General features: G+C 44.3%; 7 non-coding genes across 7 annotated transcripts; all 7 read right to left on the bottom strand.

Moving 5' to 3' along the window:
- Positions 1-5869: 5869 nt before the first annotated feature.
- Positions 5870-6060, bottom strand: LOC141239719 (U2 spliceosomal RNA). The gene has a single exon (XR_012305072.1). It is a non-coding gene; the product is annotated as a U2 spliceosomal RNA (small nuclear RNA).
- A 1115-nt stretch (positions 6061-7175) lies between these two features.
- Positions 7176-7366, bottom strand: LOC141239849 (U2 spliceosomal RNA). The gene has a single exon (XR_012305196.1). It is a non-coding gene; the product is annotated as a U2 spliceosomal RNA (small nuclear RNA).
- A 1115-nt stretch (positions 7367-8481) lies between these two features.
- On the bottom strand, positions 8482-8672 carry LOC141239874 (U2 spliceosomal RNA). The gene has a single exon (XR_012305221.1). It is a non-coding gene; the product is annotated as a U2 spliceosomal RNA (small nuclear RNA).
- A 1115-nt stretch (positions 8673-9787) lies between these two features.
- LOC141239945 (U2 spliceosomal RNA) lies at positions 9788-9987 on the bottom strand. The gene has a single exon (XR_012305284.1). It is a non-coding gene; the product is annotated as a U2 spliceosomal RNA (small nuclear RNA).
- Positions 9988-16142: 6155 nt separating this feature from the next.
- Positions 16143-16333, bottom strand: LOC141239720 (U2 spliceosomal RNA). The gene has a single exon (XR_012305073.1). It is a non-coding gene; the product is annotated as a U2 spliceosomal RNA (small nuclear RNA).
- A 1112-nt stretch (positions 16334-17445) lies between these two features.
- LOC141239721 (U2 spliceosomal RNA) lies at positions 17446-17636 on the bottom strand. Its single transcript, XR_012305074.1, has one exon. It is a non-coding gene; the product is annotated as a U2 spliceosomal RNA (small nuclear RNA).
- Positions 17637-18751: 1115 nt separating this feature from the next.
- On the bottom strand, positions 18752-18942 carry LOC141239722 (U2 spliceosomal RNA). Its single transcript, XR_012305075.1, has one exon. It is a non-coding gene; the product is annotated as a U2 spliceosomal RNA (small nuclear RNA).
- Between the last annotated feature and the right edge of the window lie 600 nt (positions 18943-19542).

Here is a 19542-nt window from a genome sequence, read left to right on the forward strand (position 1 = left end):
AAATCTCTTAAACCGCAAGTCCATTTTAAAAGAATCCCAACTTTGTGCCAAAGTTCCTGTGCAAATGGGCAATTCCACATAAGGTGCAAGGTGGTTTCGTCATTAACACATGAGTCTCTGGGGCATTTGGCTCTGGCCACCAGGCCTCTCCTGTGTTGAAATTCTCTGGTGGGGAGGCACTGGTGGACCACCATCCATGCGATGTCCTTATGTCCATTTGCTAAGAATTTCCCGAAGACATTCTTCCAAACTTGCTTCGATCTCTCTTCTGAGAAATTTACTATGGGGGTCACATCTTCATTCCTCCTCAGAAAAGATAAAAGCTTCTTGCGGTCTTTAAAAATGTCCATATTAAAATCACCAAGGCTATAAAATCGAACAGTCTTTTCTAAGATTGCTTGGTGTTTGGGGGGGCATAGTAAAACAGGGGAATTCAACGACAACTTAAACCATCTTTTAAAAATCATCCCACAAGTATATTTTAAAAAATAACTTAGCGCACTATTACCATTAAAATGTTTGAAACAAAAGCAGAAATAATTTAAATACAAATAAATATGTAAATCGGGGACATCCCTTCCGCCGTTCATTTTATTCTTCCTCATTATTTCTCGCCTTAATTTTTCCATTTTGGAGTTCCATAAAAACATAAAGATCATCCTAGTCATTTTTTTAATTAAAACATCAGAGGGGGGGTACACCATAGCTATATACAGTATGAGGGGTAACAACACTGATTTTATAATTAAAATTTTCCCCTCCATTGTTAGGGACCTCAAACCCCAAAATGATATTTTCTTTGACATTTTTTCTATGACATTCTCCCAGCTTTGAGTTCCCACATTCTCCTCGTTAAAAACAACTCCAAGAATTTTTACATTGTCTCGTTTTATAGTGAGCTGCGGGAGTTGGGCGGTGTCCCAGGATCCCAAAGTCAGACATTCAGATTTATTTAAATTAAGTTTAAACCCGGATGCCTGGGAAAAAAATTCAATGCGCAACACCGCCCTCCGGAGGGAAGCAGGGTCCACGCACACAACTGTCACGTCATCCATGTAGCCAAAGACTCTCACATCACTGCCACCTCCGCCTGGAACAGGAACCCCTCTAATCACTTTGTCTTTCCTTATTGCGCTCAGCAGGGGCTCCATGGCGCAGATGAACAGGATGGGCGACAAGGGGCATCCCTGCTTCACTCCGGACTCAAGGGGAACTCCATCTGTTAAAAAGCCATTAAGAGAAATTTGACTAAAACAATTTTTATATAAAATCTTAATACAATTTAAAAGCATATTAGGGATACCCATTCTTTTTAAAACTCTAAAAAGAAATCTATGAGAGACTCTATCGAAAGCTTTTTCAAAATCTAGGGCTAAAAGAGCTACATTTTGACCCCGGTCTCTGGAATACCAAATTACATCCCTTAATACGTTTAAAACCTCTGAAATACTTCTGCCTGGTACACTACAAACCTGCTCAGGCTGGATTAGTTTGGCAATGACACTCCTGAGCCGGTCTGCAACCACCTTAGCAAGTACCTTGTAATCAACATTTAGGAGAGTTATGGGTCTCCAATTCGCTAGAGTACTGCGGTCACCTTTTTTATATATCAAAGACACCACTCCTCTCCTCCACGAAAATGGCAACTGTTCACAAATAAAAACTTCTTTAAAAAGCATAAAAAGGTCCTCTTTTAAAATGTCCCAAAAAGTAAGGTAAAATTCTACAGGTAGTCCGTCACACCCAGGTGCTTTACCCTTAGAGAAACTTTTAAAAACATAAAATAATTCCTCTAAAACAATATCGCGTTCTAAAAACTCCTGGTCTGTAAAATTTAACTTAAAATCGAGATCATTAAGAGCATCAGATAAAAAGGACTCATCTATACACTTTTTACTAAAAAGATGCTTATAAAAGTTAAAAGTAGCATTCAACATTCCCTGCATAGATGTTTCACCCTCTAGATTTGTGATCACTTCTCTTTTATCCATGACTTTTTTGAAGAAGAAGCGAGAGCACTTCTCCCCCTCCTCCAAGTGCTGCACTCTAGAGTTAAAAATAATCTCTTTCCCCTTTGTGTCTATGCAGTTCTGAATTTCAGTTTTTAGGCTAGCAATATCATCTCCCACCTCCACCCCTAGCTCTTTGAATTTAAAAAGTGTTTGCAGTTTGGTGTTAAGATCACTAAAACATCTTTTTTTCTCTCTAGCTTTACGTCTCCCTGCTTTTATAAAAAACATTCTGACTTTTTTTTTCAAATTTTCCCACCAGGTTACCATAGGGGCATCAGAAGGTTTTTGTCGCCGCCAGGCTTGATAGGCTTTACCAAAGTCTTGTCGAATCAGAGGGTCCTCCAGCAGGTAAGTACTTAGACGCCAGAGGCCCCTGTTGACCCTCTGTTCATCCCGGTATTCTAGATGCACCTCCAAGCCCTTATGGTCAGAAAATATATTTGATGTTAAAACACATTTTACAGGGTTAAAATCATCTGATAGGAAAATAAAATCGATCCTGGAGGACACCCCTCTTCCGGACCACGTATAACCAGGGTCCGTCGGCAGGAGTGACCTCCACGCATCGCATAATTTAAAATCAGTTATAAAATCTTTCAATAGATGACATGACTTATCCAATTTGCGTAAAGGGTCACCCCCTGCTCGTTGTTCACTAGCACAAAGACAATTAAAATCACCCCCTACGACCAGGGGAGATGACCCAGTACAGTACAATGGCAATATCCCAAATAAATTAATTCTCTCTTGCTTATCAGGGGGAGCATAAATATTCATTACACGTAGGGTAAAACCATTAAATTTAAAATGCACTAAAACCACTCTGCCTGGTACTATTTCTGTGACAGCATTTATAGTAATATTTCTCCCACGACAGAGGAAGCCCACCCCCGCTGACTTGTTGTCATTGGAGCCAGACCAGATGGAGGGCCCCAGTCTCCAATCTGTCTTGATATCATTATAATTTAGTGCATGTTGTATCCCGCATTCCTGTAATAAACATATGTCAAAGTCAGTGGTTTCTAAATACTTGAATAGAGCAGCCCTACGAACTGGGCTCTTTAATGACCTCACATTCAGTGAGACAAGTCTTATTGTGGGCATTCATAGGTCAGGGTGGTGGATCTTCCATGAGGACACCTGACTCAAAGCCCTGTATATCAAATTGCTCCAGGACATCCGGGCTAGAAGACCCAAACGACTCGATATTCTGTGAGCCGGCGGTTGCCCCCTCGTAGGTCACGGTTCCCAGCCACATTCCAGGAGACGCTGGGGATTCGACATTCCGTCTCTTTTTCGGGGCAGACTCCACTAGGTCACTGGTGCAGTCCTCCTCTTCCTCCACCTCCTCCAGGGGGGGAGACTGGTCCATCAGGACAAGATCAGCAACACAGATTTCCTGATGTTCGCCACCTAGAAGCAAAGCCCCCTCATCTGGCTGGCTAATCGCCCTGGAAGATCCTGAGGCCATCGCTGCGTGGTCCCCTGTAGCCAACCGCACAGGGGCACCACCCTCCAGCCCAACAGGATCGGTATCGGGAACCATCGATACGGAGGATACCCTCCCAGAAGGAGGACCCCCCCGCTCCGGTCCATGCGAGGTCCGCCCATCGTTAAGGGACTTCGATGCAGGTGCCGCCCCAGAGGGGCCTCCGGCTCCCTGCTCCATCCCAGCCTTCTCGCCCTTCGAACCGCCCTCCGACGCCGGCCTGCCAGTGAAGACCGGTGGGCGCATCGGCTCAGCTTCAGAAGATGCAGCTTCTGCGTAGGTCCTGGTCCTGGTCCTGTTGGGGCATCCTCGGAACATGTGCCCCGCCTCACCGCAGAGATTACATTTCCTCCCAGCGGGACAGTCCTTCATTAAATGTCCGTAACAGCTGCAATTATTGCAGCGGTCTACTTTCCTGCCCGTGCAGGACATTTGGGTATGACCCATTTGTCCACAGTTCCTGCAACATACTGGCATTCCAGGATAAAATAAGTAGCCTCTGCTCTTACCGATTACGAAGGTTGAGGGAGGGTGTAGCATTCCTCCCACTCCACTAAGGTCCCTCTTTAGACGGGCCATATACCTTCTCTTGCCGCACCAGAAGCCTACCGCGTTCTTCACAGTACCCAGGTATCTCAGATCATCACAATAGCGGGTAAGGTAGGTCGAGATGTCTGCAGCTTCCACAAAGGGGTTCGGGAAATGCACCACGATGGGGATCTCGTCATAAGCATACAAGAGACAAAAGGTTAGTCCATCCAACTCATCTAAGTAGTTTTTCTCGTTTACCTTTTCTACGAGTTGCTGACAGCATCCCTGGCTCTTGAAGGTGATGGTGTATGTCCCCTTGTACTCGTTGTCCTGGAAGCAGAATATGTCTTCCCGCCGAAACTCCAGAACTCCAAGAAGAATCCTATGGCAGATGTAGTCCAAATTCTTCTCCATCCTCGATGCTGCTCCAACTTCAATCCTCACGGTGTTCCGCATCCGGGCATCACCCGATGAATATGTGAGCGTTGCCGGCATCCTTCACTCAGGAACGTACCGACTCTTCTCTCTGAAAGGCGCAAGCCTTCATGGGATCCCTTCCCGTTGCTCCCGGACTAATCCTTCCTCCCAATAGCAGCAGGGGGGTTAAGTCCCTCCGAAGAGGAACGATCCCCCCAGGCCGAGAGAAAGGGTACCAAGAGCACCTCACAGGCAAGACCACACAGGTAAACCTGATAGATCGTGCCAAAAGGCCGAGAAGCGATAACCAGAATTGGTTTCAAACTACGGAGCCACCCAAGGATCCTGAAAAGTCCATTTGTGGAGATGAGCTCCTGGACTCCCGTTAAGAAGACATGTTGTCAACCTCTAGATCCCTTACATGCCTGCACTTTTCGGCTTGCTGCTGCTGCAATCCACGCGTTTTAGATCTGCATAACTCCACCTCTTTAAACACAGCACCTTCACCCCCTGCTGTTCCCACCCGCCTCAACACCGTTGGAAGGGAGGAAAACCAATTAAGGCGGGGGGTGGGGTGGAACGAGCAGCTGTCTACCCTTAGCAGGAGGGCTCCTGATTACATACCTCTCCTGCTGCTGCTGCTGCTGGCTGTCCAGCAGCAGACTGAAGGTGGCTGCTGCTGTGCACAGGTATATAAAGGCTCAGAGCCTATTATGACACGCGCAGCCAGCGTTCCATTGCCACATTCCATCTACTGCAGGCAGGATACCTGGCTGGCTGAATGTCGCTGAGAAGCTCACAGAGACCGCCATAAGCAACAGTTTAACAGAATGCCACAGACTAATCAACCAAACTTTTTGGGTTGGGTTCTCTTTTATAGTCTGCAGGCATTAAATGAAAGAAGTCAGTGTTCCAGCAGAAGGAGACAACGTTTCAGAAAAGGCATTGTAGCAAACCAAAAAAGAAATTTTAAGCGCAGCAGAGTAACCAGCGCACATACCTGTTAGCTCAGGTGAGTTTAAAAGGCTGCTGTTGATAACAAGGGCATTTGCTAAATAGATGGTGTGTGTGCAACAATATACTGAAAGGTCAATTATATTGTGCAGCTTATCTCACCACCTGTAGTTATTTAGGTGAAAGCTCCAAAATGCTTGCCTAATATGTCTGTTTATCCAAAAGGAAGTAAAAAGGGAGAGCTAGAAAGATAGCATTGCATCACATTACATGGCAATGCAATGCACAGTTGCTGAAGTTGAACCAAAATGAGCTTGTAATCTGGCTTCTGCAACTTTGAACATGAAAAATCCAATGAGGAGAAGAAAAGCAAAGCCAAAGAGTCCATCCCAAAATCCGACAAACAAGCAAAATGAACAAAAAACATTGAATTCAATTCTTTCTGATTTTAGAAACTGCATTAAAGAAGGGGTGCACCGGTCCTGGAGATACTGCAATACCAGGTCAATGCGTGGAGTGGACAGAGCAAGCTCTTTTTCCATCTCCCTGTTCTAAAAATCCATTTAATATATGGTCCCCAGATAGGGGACGTATCAGATATTAAACTGATAAGAACAGATACTACACTTGATCTTAGCCAAAAGGCCGAGAAGCGATAACCAGAATTGGTTTCAAACTACGGAGCCACCCAAGGATCCTGAAAAGTCCATTTGTGGAGATGAGCTCCTGGACTCCCGTTAAGAAGACATGTTGTCAACCTCTAGATCCCTTACATGCCTGCACTTTTCGGCTTGCTGCTGCTGCAATCCACGCGTTTTAGATCTGCATAACTCCACCTCTTTAAACACAGCACCTTCACCCCCTGCTGTTCCCACCCGCCTCAACACCGTTGGAAGGGAGGAGAACCAATTAAGGCAGGGGGTGGGGTGGAACGAGCAGCTGTCTACCCTTAGCAGGAGGGCTCCTGATTACATACCTCTCCTGCTGCTGCTGCTGCTGGCTGTCCAGCAGCAGACTGAAGGTGGCTGCTGCTGTGCACAGGTATATAAAGGCTCAGAGCCTATTATGACACGCGCAGCCAGCGTTCCATTGCCACATTCCATCTACTGCAGGCAGGATACCTGGCTGGCTGAATGTCGCTGAGAAGCTCACAGAGACCGCCATAAGCAACAGTTTAACAGAATGCCACAGACTAATCAACCAAACTTTTTGGGTTGGGTTCTCTTTTATAGTCTGCAGGCATTAAATGAAAGAAGTCAGTGTTCCAGCAGAAGGAGACAACGTTTCAGAAAAGGCATTGTAGCAAACCAAAAAAGAAATTTTAAGCGCAGCAGAGTAACCAGCGCACATACCTGTTAGCTCAGGTGAGTTTAAAAGGCTGCTGTTGATAACAAGGGCATTTGCTAAATAGATGGTGTGTGTGCAACAATATACTGAAAGGTCAATTATATTGTGCAGCTTATCTCACCACCTGTAGTTATTTAGGTGAAAGCTCCAAAATGCTTGCCTAATATGTCTGTTTATCCAAAAGGAAGTAAAAAGGGAGAGCTAGAAAGATAGCATTGCATCACATTACATGGCAATGCAATGCACAGTTGCTGAAGTTGAACCAAAATGAGCTTGTAATCTGGCTTCTGCAACTTTGAACATGAAAAATCCAATGAGGAGAAGAAAAGCAAAGCCAAAGAGTCCATCCCAAAATCCGACAAACAAGCAAAATGAACAAAAAACATTGAATTCAATTCTTTCTGATTTTAGAAACTGCATTAAAGAAGGGGTGCACCGGTCCTGGAGATACTGCAATACCAGGTCAATGCGTGGAGTGGACAGAGCAAGCTCTTTTTCCATCTCCCTGTTCTAAAAATCCATTTAATATATGGTCCCCAGATAGAGGACGTATCAGATATTAAACTGATAAGAACAGATACTACACTTGATCTTAGCCAAAAGGCCGAGAAGCGATAACCAGAATTGGTTTCAAACTACGGAGCCACCCAAGGATCCTGAAAAGTCCATTTGTGGAGATGAGCTCCTGGACTCCCGTTAAGAAGACATGTTGTCAACCTCTAGATCCCTTACATGCCTGCACTTTTCGGCTTGCTGCTGCTGCAATCCATGCGTTTTAGATCTGCATAACTCCACCTCTTTAAACACAGCACCTTCACCCCCTGCTGTTCCCACCCGCCTCAACACCATTGGAAGGGAGGAGAACCAATTAAGGCGGGGGGTGGGGTGGAACGAGCAGCTGTCTACCCTTAGCAGGAGGGCTCCTGATTACATACCTCTCCTGCTGCTGCTGCTGCTGGCTGTCCAGCAGCAGACTGAAGGTGGCTGCTGCTGTGCACAGGTATATAAAGGCTCAGAGCCTATTATGACACGCGCAGCCAGCGTTCCATTGCCACATTCCATCTACTGCAGGCAGGATACCTGGCTGGCTGAATGTCGCTGAGAAGCTCACAGAGACCGCCATAAGCAACAGTTTAACAGAATGCCACAGACTAATCAACCAAACTTTTTGGGTTGGGTTCTCTTTTATAGTCTGCAGGCATTAAATGAAAGAAGTCAGTGTTCCAGCAGAAGGAGACAACGTTTCAGAAAAGGCATTGTAGCAAACCAAAAAAGAAATTTTAAGCGCAGCAGAGTAACCAGCGCACATACCTGTTAGCTCAGGTGAGTTTAAAAGGCTGCTGTTGATAACAAGGGCATTTGCTAAATAGATGGTGTGTGTGCAACAATATACTGAAAGGTCAATTATATTGTGCAGCTTATCTCACCACCTGTAGTTATTTAGGTGAAAGCTCCAAAATGCTTGCCTAATATGTCTGTTTATCCAAAAGGAAGTAAAAAGGGAGAGCTAGAAAGATAGCATTGCATCACATTACATGGCAATGCAATGCACAGTTGCTGAAGTTGAACCAAAATGAGCTTGTAATCTGGCTTCTGCAACTTTGAACATGAAAAATCCAATGAGGAGAAGAAAAGCAAAGCCAAAGAGTCCATCCCAAAATCCGACAAACAAGCAAAATGAACAAAAAACATTGAATTCAATTCTTTCTGATTTTAGAAACTGCATTAAAGAAGGGGTGCACCGGTCCTGGAGATACTGCAATACCAGGTCAATGCGTGGAGTGGACAGAGCAAGCTCTTTTTCCATCTCCCTGTTCTAAAAATCCATTTAATATATGGTCCCCAGATAGGGGACGTATCAGATATTAAACTGATAAGAGCAGATACTACACTTGATCTTAGCCAAAAGGCCGAGAAGCGATAACCAGAATTGGTTTCAAACTACGGAGCCACCCAAGGATCCTGAAAAGTCCATTTGTGGAGATGAGCTCCTGGACTCCCGTTAAGAAGACATGTTGTCAACCTCTAGATCCCTTACATGCCTGCACTTTTCGGCTTGCTGCTGCTGCAATCCACGCGTTTTAGATCTGCATAACTCCACCTCTTTAAACACAGCACCTTCACCCCCTGCTGTTCCCACCCGCCTCAACACCGTTGGAAGGTAGGAGAACCAATTAAGGCGGGGGGTGGGGTGGAACGAGCAGCTGTCTACCCTTAGCAGGAGGGCTCCTGATTACATACCTCTCCTGCTGCTGCTGCTGCTGGCTGTCCAGCAGCAGACTGAAGGTGGCTGCTGCTGTGCACAGGTATATAAAGGCTCAGAGCCTATTATGACACGCGCAGCCAGCGTTCCATTGCCACATTCCATCTACTGCAGGCAGGATACCTGGCTGGCTGAATGTCGCTGAGAAGCTCACAGAGACCGCCATAAGCAACAGTTTAACAGAATGCCACAGACTAATCAACCAAACTTTTTGGGTTGGGTTCTCTTTTATAGTCTGCAGGCATTAAATGAAAGAAGTCAGTGTTCCAGCAGAAGGAGACAACGTTTCAGAAAAGGCATTGTAGCAAACCAAAAAAGAAATTTTAAGCGCAGCAGAGTAACCAGCGCACATACCTGTTAGCTCAGGTGAGTTTAAAAGGCTGCTGTTGATAACAAGGGCATTTGCTAAATAGATGGTGTGTGTGCAACAATATACTGAAAGGTCAATTATATTGTGCAGCTTAACTCACCACCTGTAGTTATTTAGGTGAAAGCTCCAAAATGCTTGCCTAATATGTCTGTTTATCCAAAAGGAAGTAAAAAGGGAGAGCTAGAAAGATAGCATTGCATCACATTACATGGCAATGCAATGCACAGTTGCTGAAGTTGAACCAAAATGAGCTTGTAATCTGGCTTCTGCAACTTTGAACATGAAAAATCCAATGAGGAGAAGAAAAGCAAAGCCAAAGAGTCCATCCCAAAATCCGACAAACAAGCAAAATGAACAAAAAACATTGAATTCAATTCTTTCTGATTTTAGAAACTGCATTAAAGAAGGGGTGCACCGGTCCTGGAGATACTGCAATACCAGGTCAATGCGTGGAGTGGACAGAGCAAGCTCTTTTTCCATCTCCCTGTTCTAAAAATCCATTTAATATATGGTCCCCAGATAGGGGATGTATCAGATATTAAACTGATAAGAACAGATTTTTTTTTTTTTTTTTTTTTTTTTTTTTCTCCTCAGACGAGGAAATTCCACAGTCTATGGAAACCAGACAAAGGAAAATTCCATCAAAACAGCTGCGTCAAATCCAATACGCAATTTGCTGTCCCCATCATCATCGGAAATATTTATTTCATATTTCAAAACAACAATAACAAAAATCAAGAGGTACTAACAATATATCTCCACTTTTTAACTTTCCATATTCCCTCCGCATCCACTTCCCCTCTCCTCTTTTTGTCCCATAGGAAACACACATACATCTTCCCCAAAATCACCTTCACACTATCCTTTACAGCAATTTCCTTCCTTTTAAACACATACACATTCCTCACATCCCATAACACTTCCTTTATACATGCAAGCATCAACCACAAGACTCTTTCCTTCGTCCCATCACATATTCCCAAACCAAACATAAACAACTCAAAAGACAACAAATTCACACCACACAATTCTTTACACAAAGGCCCCATTCTCCCAATCACATCTCTAGCATACTGGCAATTCCAAAAAACATGCAACACACTTTCCCTTCCACCACAGCCATTTCTTGGACACATTTCACTCCTCACCAAACCTCTATTCCTCTGAAACTCTCTCACAGGTAATACTCCATGTAAAGACTGCCACACAACTTCACTCTGTTTGTTGGTCATACCACTCATCCGCACTTTCTTCCAAACCTTCTGCACATCACCACCCCTAACCATATTTATTCCACATTCTACCTCTCTACATTCAATCATCCTATACACAGCCTTCTTATTCTCCAGCAATCTCACATCTGCATCACACAGTTCATACCTCACCAAAAACTTATAAACCCACACATACCATACAGGCACCTCAAAAGCAATCGGACATCGCAAATCCCTTTCTTGCCACTTTAAACGAAACAAATACGCTCCAAATAAATACCTACACATAGATGAAAACTTTCCATCCGCCCTAATCACTTTCAAAACAAACACAACGATATTCACACCAAAAAACACGTCCAAATTCGGAAAACCCAAACCACCTTTTTCCACTCTTTTAACCAAAATTTCTCTCCTAGCTCTCTCCATTTTCGAGTTCCACAAAAAAACAAATAAAATTCTATTCAAGCTTCTCATACACATATATCCTGGTGGAAATACTACCGCAATATATAAAAATATTGGCAACACCACACTCTTAACAATTAAAATCTTCCCAAAAAAGGATAAACTCCTCAATTTCCAAAAATTCAACTTCTGCTCAACTTTTCCTTTCGCATCATCCCAACTTTCTTTCCCATCCAAACTCTCTGAAAACTTCACACCCAAAACTTTAATAGGTCCATTCACTACATTCACACCTACATCCCTACTTAAACTTCCGCCTCCAAAACCCTTACACTCACTCTTTTCCCAATTCACTTTAAACGTAGATGCACCACAAAAAATAGACACTAACAACTTCACCCGCCTCACCGAACATTCAGAATCACATAATACACACACGTCATCCATATAACCACTCACCTTCCATTCTTTTCCTCCACCTCCCGGCACTTGCACACCACGAATTACCTTATCTTTCCTCAGCATACACAACAATGGCTCAATTGCACAAATAAATGCTACAGGGGACAAAGGACACCCCTGTCGCACACCCGAAAACACATTCACTTTCCTACCCACATACCCATTCATTAAAACACAGCTATAAACACCCGCATACAAACTTCTTACTCGCCCAACAAAATCAGCCGGAAAACCCATTTTTAACAACACTCTGAACAAAAAACCATGCGACAACCTATCATAAGCCTTTTCAAAATCCAAACTTAACAAAAATACACTCTTCTTACGACCCATGCAATCCCATAGACAATCTCTTAACATACACACACACTCATGAATCCGCCTCCCAGGTACCGCACAACACTGCTCATCCCCAATCACACTCTCTATCACATCACGCATCCTATTAGCCATAAGTTTTGCATAGATTTTATAATCACAATTAAGTAACGTTATTGGCCTCCAATTCCTCAGACTTTTCAAATCCCCTTTCTTAGGAATTAACACAACCAAACCTGCACGCATACTCTCAGTCACCTCCATGTTTCCCCACATATACTTACATACATCCACAAAGTCCTTACCAATCACACCCCACATCACACGATAAAATTCTACTGGGAGGCCATCCTCCCCCGGCGTCTTATTCAAAGCCATACTACACATAACCTTCCATACCTCATCACCAGTCACCTCACCCATCACTCTCTCTCTTTCTGCTTCACTCAACTTACTCTCTAACACACTCAAAACATCATTCTCCAAACATTCATCCCTCTGTTTCACTGCATACAGATCCTCATAAAACTTAGCCACCTCTTCACACATATCCTCTCCACTCACCTCACTTCCATCTGCTCCATACACCACGCTCATACTCTGTTTCTTTCCAAAAACTTTTTTAAAGAAAAACCGAGAACATTTCTCATCCTGCTCCATCTTATCAATCTTTGCCCTAAACACTATGCTTCTCCCTCTCTCCAACAAAAACTCACTAATCTCCTTTTTTACCTCTAAAATATCCTCCTCCACCTCAACTCCTCCTTCCCTTAACTTATACAAAACGCTCAACCGCGCGTTCAGTTTAACAAAACTCTCTCTTTTAATTGCTGCATACTTGTATCCTAAATTTTTAAAGAACATTTTTGTTTGTTTCTTCACCCAGTCCCACCACTCACAAACATTCCCAAACTCATTTTTATGCTTACACCATTCTTCATACCGCCTTTCATACTCCTTTCTCACATCTTCATTCTCTAACAGTTTAACATTTAACTTCCACAATCCTCTCCCAAACACTCCATCAACTTTTATATCCAACTCACACAACATACACACATGATCTGAAAAAAGAACGTTTTCCTGCCTATAATTAACAGAAACCATATTTTTAGAAATAAAACAATAATCCAATCTGGATTGTACCCTACCACTCTCAGAAAAGAAAGTGTTCAACAAAGGATTCATGTTACACACGCGCTGCATATCACACAACCCAAAATCATTCACTAACTCCAATAATGCTTTCCCAGACACATCCACATTCACTCTCCCCACATCACAGTTCATATCACCCACAATTACCACAGGTATTCTTCCTGGAACAAAAAGCTTAATTTTTTCAAATAAATTTTTGCGCTCATTTTTTTCAACTGGCGCATAAACATTAATAACACAAAACTTTACATTCTTGTATACAAAATTAGCAAGGATACATCTCCCCACCTCAATAACCAAATAATCACTCAAAACAACCTCCCTTCCTTTAACCAAAATACCCACACCATCATTCTTATTACATGCACTCCCCGACCACACAGACGCTCCATAAGACCATTCATCCCCTTTCACACCATCCACTACCCCACATTCTTGTAAACAAAAAATAGATGCATTTTGCATAGCTAAAAACTCAAAAATAGCAGCTCTTCTTACTTTACTTTTAAACACTCTTACGTTTTGGGACACTATGGTAAATCCCATAATACTTCTACTCCTTCACCAATTACACAAAGAAATAGCCTTTGGCCTAAACCAAAGCTCACAAGAGGACAAAAAGAAAAAACATTTACAATATTATATGGTGACACTATCCAGCACCACCACTATCCTCCTCCGCCATCAGAACAGAACAGCTGGTTTCCGACCCGCTGGCTTCACCAGCCACACTCCTCATTCTGGCAGTTCTGATCTTCCTCTGAGGCTCACTAAAATCTGCATCATCACTGCCCCCACCATCCTCCCTACGACTCTTCTTTGCACCCCTATCATCCTCCGAAGAAAAATCTTCAATGTTTTCAGGACCCGAAGGGTGTTCAGGACTGTCGGGTTCCGAGATTTGCACTTCACATCCTGTTGCGTCCATTGCCTCTCCAAAAGTCATCATCTCAGGCAGCTCTGCTTCCACCACTTTCCTAGATATTCTCGCAGACACTGCCTTTTTCTCCACCTTTGCCACTTCCCTCCAGAACTCCTTTTCTTCCCTCCGCTTCTTCCTCATTTCTTCAGCAGAAGAAGAACATGGTCTCAGGGACACCTCCTCTGGCGCCGTAGAGGGAGAGGCTCTACCAGTTTCCCGCCTCCTTCCCTCTCTCTTCTCCCTCTCCAATCTTTCCAGCACTTTCAGTGCGCTTGCCATCTGCCTCCTCTCCAGCTCCTCCTCCTTCTGTTCTTTATCAGAACGTCTAGGTGCACTCATAGGACAGTCCTTATACATGTGATCACTACTCCCACAGACATCACAGGACTTGGCCTCTGGACACTGGTTGGCCATATGCCCCTCCTTTCTGCAATTTCGGCAACACTGCCCTTTAAGGCATGTTACCATGGTATGTCCGAAAGAAAAGCATCTACGGCAAAACATGGGCTGGCCTGGGTAAAAGAGGAAACCTCTATGGCCTGCAATGGAAAAATTTGATGGAGGGTGTCTAAAGCCCCCCACACTGTCAGGATCCCTTTTCAATTTCACACGGAATTTATACTGACAGTTAAAGATTCCTAGACAATTGACTTGCTTCACTCCCTTCCGCACATATTCACAGTAGCGAGAGAGGAAGCACTCCAGCAGCTCAGGGTCTGTAAAAGGGTTATAGACAGTCACAGTCACCTCCTTTTCTTGCAGACCAAACAAAGGTTCCCATCTAACTCCTTCCAAGCAGGGGTCACTAGAGTGACCACGGAGCCATTCAAAGACATTAAGGCAAACATCCTGGTCCATAAAGGTAACGTCATAATTACCTTGACGTGAAAATTCGTTGACACTGAAGATCTCAGAACGTCTTGCTCCAGCTTTGCCTTCAACGATGTCTTGGACAATGAAAACCACGTTGTTCTTGTTCTGGTCAGATGGATCCATGGACAAACGGATGGTGTTCTTCACAAAAGACATCTTGGATTCTGTCGGTATGGAATACCACAGGAAAAAGCAGAAAATCCTCCACAAAAGGGTCCGGATTCCTCCAGGAGACTCGCACCAATCAAGGTACAGTCATACGATCTTAGCCAAAAGGCCGAGAAGCGATAACCAGAATTGGTTTCAAACTACGGAGCCACCCAAGGATCCTGAAAAGTCCATTTGTGGAGATGAGCTCCTGGACTCCCGTTAAGAAGACATGTTGTCAACCTCTAGATCCCTTACATGCCTGCACTTTTCGGCTTGCTGCTGCTGCAATCCACTCGTTTTAGATCTGCATAACTCCACCTCTTTAAACACAGCACCTTCACCCCCTGCTGTTCCCACCCGCCTCAACACCGTTGGAAGGGAGGAGAACCAATTAAGGCGGGGTGTGGGGTGGAACGAGCAGCTGTCTACCCTTAGCAGGAGGGCTCCTGATTACATACCTCTCCTGCTGCTGCTGCTGCTGGCTGTCCAGCAGCAGACTGAAGGTGGCTGCTGCTGTGCACAGGTATATAAAGGCTCAGAGCCTATTATGACACGCGCAGCCAGCGTTCCATTGCCACATTCCATCTACTGCAGGCAGGATACCTGGCTGGCTGAATGTCGCTGAGAAGCTCACAGAGACCGCCATAAGCAACAGTTTAACAGAATGCCACAGACTAATCAACCAAACTTTTTGGGTTGGGTTCTCTTTTATAGTCTGCAGGCATTAAATGAAAGAAGTCAGTGTTCCAGCAGAAGGAGACAACGTTTCAGAAAAGGCATTGTAGCAAACCAAAAAAGAAATTTTAAGCGCAGCAGAGTAACCAGCGCACATACCTGTTAGCTCAGGTGAGTTTAAAAGGCTGCTGTTGATAACAAGGGCATTTGCTAAATAGATGGTGTGTGTGCAACAATATACTGAAAGGTCAATTATATTGTGCAGCTTATCTCACCACCTGTAGTTATTTAGGTGAAAGCTCCAAAATGCTTGCCTAATATGTCTGTTTATCCAAAAGGAAGTAAAAAGGGAGAGCTAGAAAGATAGCATTGCATCACATTACATGGCAATGCAATGCACAGTTGCTGAAGTTGAACCAAAATGAGCTTGTAATCTGGCTTCTGCAACTTTGAACATGAAAAATCCAATGAGGAGAAGAAAAGCAAAGCCAAAGAGTCCATCCCAAAATCCGACAAACAAGCAAAATGAACAAAAAACATTGAATTCAATTCTTTCTGATTTTAGAAACTGCATTAAAGAAGGGGTGCACCGGTCCTGGAGATACTGCAATACCAGGTCAATGCGTGGAGTGGACAGAGCAAGCTCTTTTTCCATCTCCCTGTTCTAAAAATCCATTTAATATATGGTCCCCAGATAGGGGACGTATCAGATATTAAACTGATAAGAACAGATACTACACTTGATCTTAGCCAAAAGGCCGAGAAGCGATAACCAGAATTGGTTTCAAACTACGGAGCCACCCAAGGATCCTGAAAAGTCCATTTGTGGAGATGAGCTCCTGGACTCCCGTTAAGAAGACATGTTGTCAACCTCTAGATCCCTTACATGCCTGCACTTTTCGGCTTGCTGCTGCTGCAATCCACGCGTTTTAGATCTGCATAACTCCACCTCTTTAAACACAGCACCTTCACCCCCTGCTGTTCCCACCCGCCTCAACACCGTTGGAAGGGAGGAGAACCAATTAAGGCGGGGGGTGGGGTGGAACGAGCAGCTGTCTACCCTTAGCAGGAGGGCTCCTGATTACATACCTCTCCTGCTGCTGCTGCTGGCTGTCCAGCAGCAGACTGAAGGTGGCTGCTGCTGTGCACAGGTATATAAAGGCTCAGAGCCTATTATGACACGCGCAGCCAGCGTTCCATTGCCACATTCCATCTACTGCAGGCAGGATACCTGGCTGGCTGAATGTCGCTGAGAAGCTCACAGAGACCGCCATAAGCAACAGTTTAACAGAATGCCACAGACTAATCAACCAAACTTTTTGGGTTGGGTTCTCTTTTATAGTCTGCAGGCATTAAATGAAAGAAGTCAGTGTTCCAGCAGAAGGAGACAACGTTTCAGAAAAGGCATTGTAGCAAACCAAAAAAGAAATTTTAAGCGCAGCAGAGTAACCAGCGCACATACCTGTTAGCTCAGGTGAGTTTAAAAGGCTGCTGTTGATAACAAGGGCATTTGCTAAATAGATGGTGTGTGTGCAACAATATACTGAAAGGTCAATTATATTGTGCAGCTTATCTCACCACCTGTAGTTATTTAGGTGAAAGCTCCAAAATGCTTGCCTAATATGTCTGTTTATCCAAAAGGAAGTAAAAAGGGAGAGCTAGAAAGATAGCATTGCATCACATTACATGGCAATGCAATGCACAGTTGCTGAAGTTGAACCAAAATGAGCTTGTAATCTGGCTTCTGCAACTTTGAACATGAAAAATCCAATGAGGAGAAGAAAAGCAAAGCCAAAGAGTCCATCCCAAAATCCGACAAACAAGCAAAATGAACAAAAAACATTGAATTCAATTCTTTCTGATTTTAGAAACTGCATTAAAGAAGGGGTGCACCGGTCCTGGAGATACTGCAATACCAGGTCAATGCGTGGAGTGGACAGAGCAAGCTCTTTTTCCATCTCCCTGTTCTAAAAATCCATTTAATATATGGTCCCCAGATAGGGGACGTATCAGATATTAAACTGATAAGAACAGATACTACACTTGATCTTAGCCAAAAGGCCGAGAAGCGATAACCAGAATTGGTTTCAAACTACGGAGCCACCCAAGGATCCTGAAAAGTCCATTTGTGGAGATGAGCTCCTGGACTCCCGTTAAGAAGACATGTTGTCAACCTCTAGATCCCTTACATGCCTGCACTTTTCGGCTTGCTGCTGCTGCAATCCACGCGTTTTAGATCTGCATAACTCCACCTCTTTAAACACAGCACCTTCACCCCCTGCTGTTCCCACCCGCCTCAACACCGTTGGAAGGGAGGAGAACCAATTAAGGCGGGGGGTGGGGTGGAACGAGCAGCTGTCTACCCTTAGCAGGAGGGCTCCTGATTACATACCTCTCCTGCTGCTGCTGCTGCTGGCTGTCCAGCAGCAGACTGAAGGTGGCTGCTGCTGTGCACAGGTATATAAAGGCTCAGAGCCTATTATGACACGCGCAGCCAGCGTTCCATTGCCACATTCCATCTACTGCAGGCAGGATACCTGGCTGGCTGAATGTCGCTGAGAAGCTCACAGAGACCGCCATAAGCAACAGTTTAACAGAATGCCACAGACTAATCAACCAAACTTTTTGGGTTGGGTTCTCTTTTATAGTCTGCAGGCATTAAATGAAAGAAGTCAGTGTTCCAGCAGAAGGAGACAACGTTGCAGAAAAGGCATTGTAGCAAACCAAAAAAGAAATTTTAAGCGCAGCAGAGTAACCAGCGCACATACCTGTTAGCTCAGGTGAGTTTAAAAGGCTGCTGTTGATAACAAGGGCATTTGCTAAATAGATGGTGTGTGTGCAACAATATACTGAAAGGTCAATTATATTGTGCAGCTTATCTCACCACCTGTAGTTATTTAGGTGAAAGCTCCAAAATGCTTGCCTAATATGTCTGTTTATCCAAAAGGAAGTAAAAAGGGAGAGCTAGAAAGATAGCATTGCATCACATTACATGGCAATGCAATGCACAGTTGCTGAAGTTGAACCAAAATGAGCTTGTAATCTGGCTTCTGCAACTTTGAACATGAAAAATCCAATGAGGAGAAGAAAAGCAAAGCCAAAGAGTCCATCCCAAAATCCGACAAACAAGCAAAATGAACAAAAAACATTGAATTCAATTCTTTCTGATTTTAGAAACTGCATTAAAGAAGGGGTGCACCGGTCCTGGAGATACTGCAATACCAGGTCAATGCGTGGAGTGGACAGAGCAAGCTCTTTTTCCATCTCCCTGTTCTAAAAATCCATTTAATATATGGTCCCCAGATAGGGGACGTATCAGATATTAAACTGATAAGAACAGATACTACACTTGATCTTAGCCAAAAGGCCGAGAAGCGATAACCAGAATTGGTTTCAAACTACGGAGCCACCCAAGGATCCTGAAAAGTCCATTTGTGGAGATGAGCTCCTGGACTCCCGTTAAGAAGACATGTTGTCAACCTCTAGATCCCTTACATGCCTGCACTTTTCGGCTTGCTGCTGCTGCAATCCACGCGTTTTAGATCTGTATAACTCCACCTCTTTAAACACAGCACCTTCACCCCCTGCTGTTCCCACCCGCCTCAACACCGTTGGAAGGGAGGAGAACCAATTAAGGCGGGGGGTGGGGTGGAACGAGCAGCTGTCTACCCTTAGCAGGAGGGCTCCTGATTACATACCTCTCCTGCTGCTGCTGCTGCTGGCTGTCCAGCAGCAGACTGAAGGTGGCTGCTGCTGTGCACAGGTATATAAAGGCTCAGAGCCTATTATGACACGCGCAGCCAGCGTTCCATTGCCACATTCCATCTACTGCAGGCAGGATACCTGGCTGGCTGAATGTCGCTGAGAAGCTCACAGAGACCGCCATAAGCAACAGTTTAACAGAATGCCACAGACTAATCAACCAAACTTTTTGGGTTGGGTTCTCTTTTATAGTCTGCAGGCATTAAATGAAAGAAGT

This window comes from Phyllobates terribilis, unplaced genomic scaffold (genome assembly GCF_046119375.1).
Source record: "Phyllobates terribilis strain yellow unplaced genomic scaffold, ASM4611937v1 Scaffold_779__1_contigs__length_684578, whole genome shotgun sequence".
Taxonomy (NCBI): domain Eukaryota; kingdom Metazoa; phylum Chordata; class Amphibia; order Anura; family Dendrobatidae; genus Phyllobates; species Phyllobates terribilis.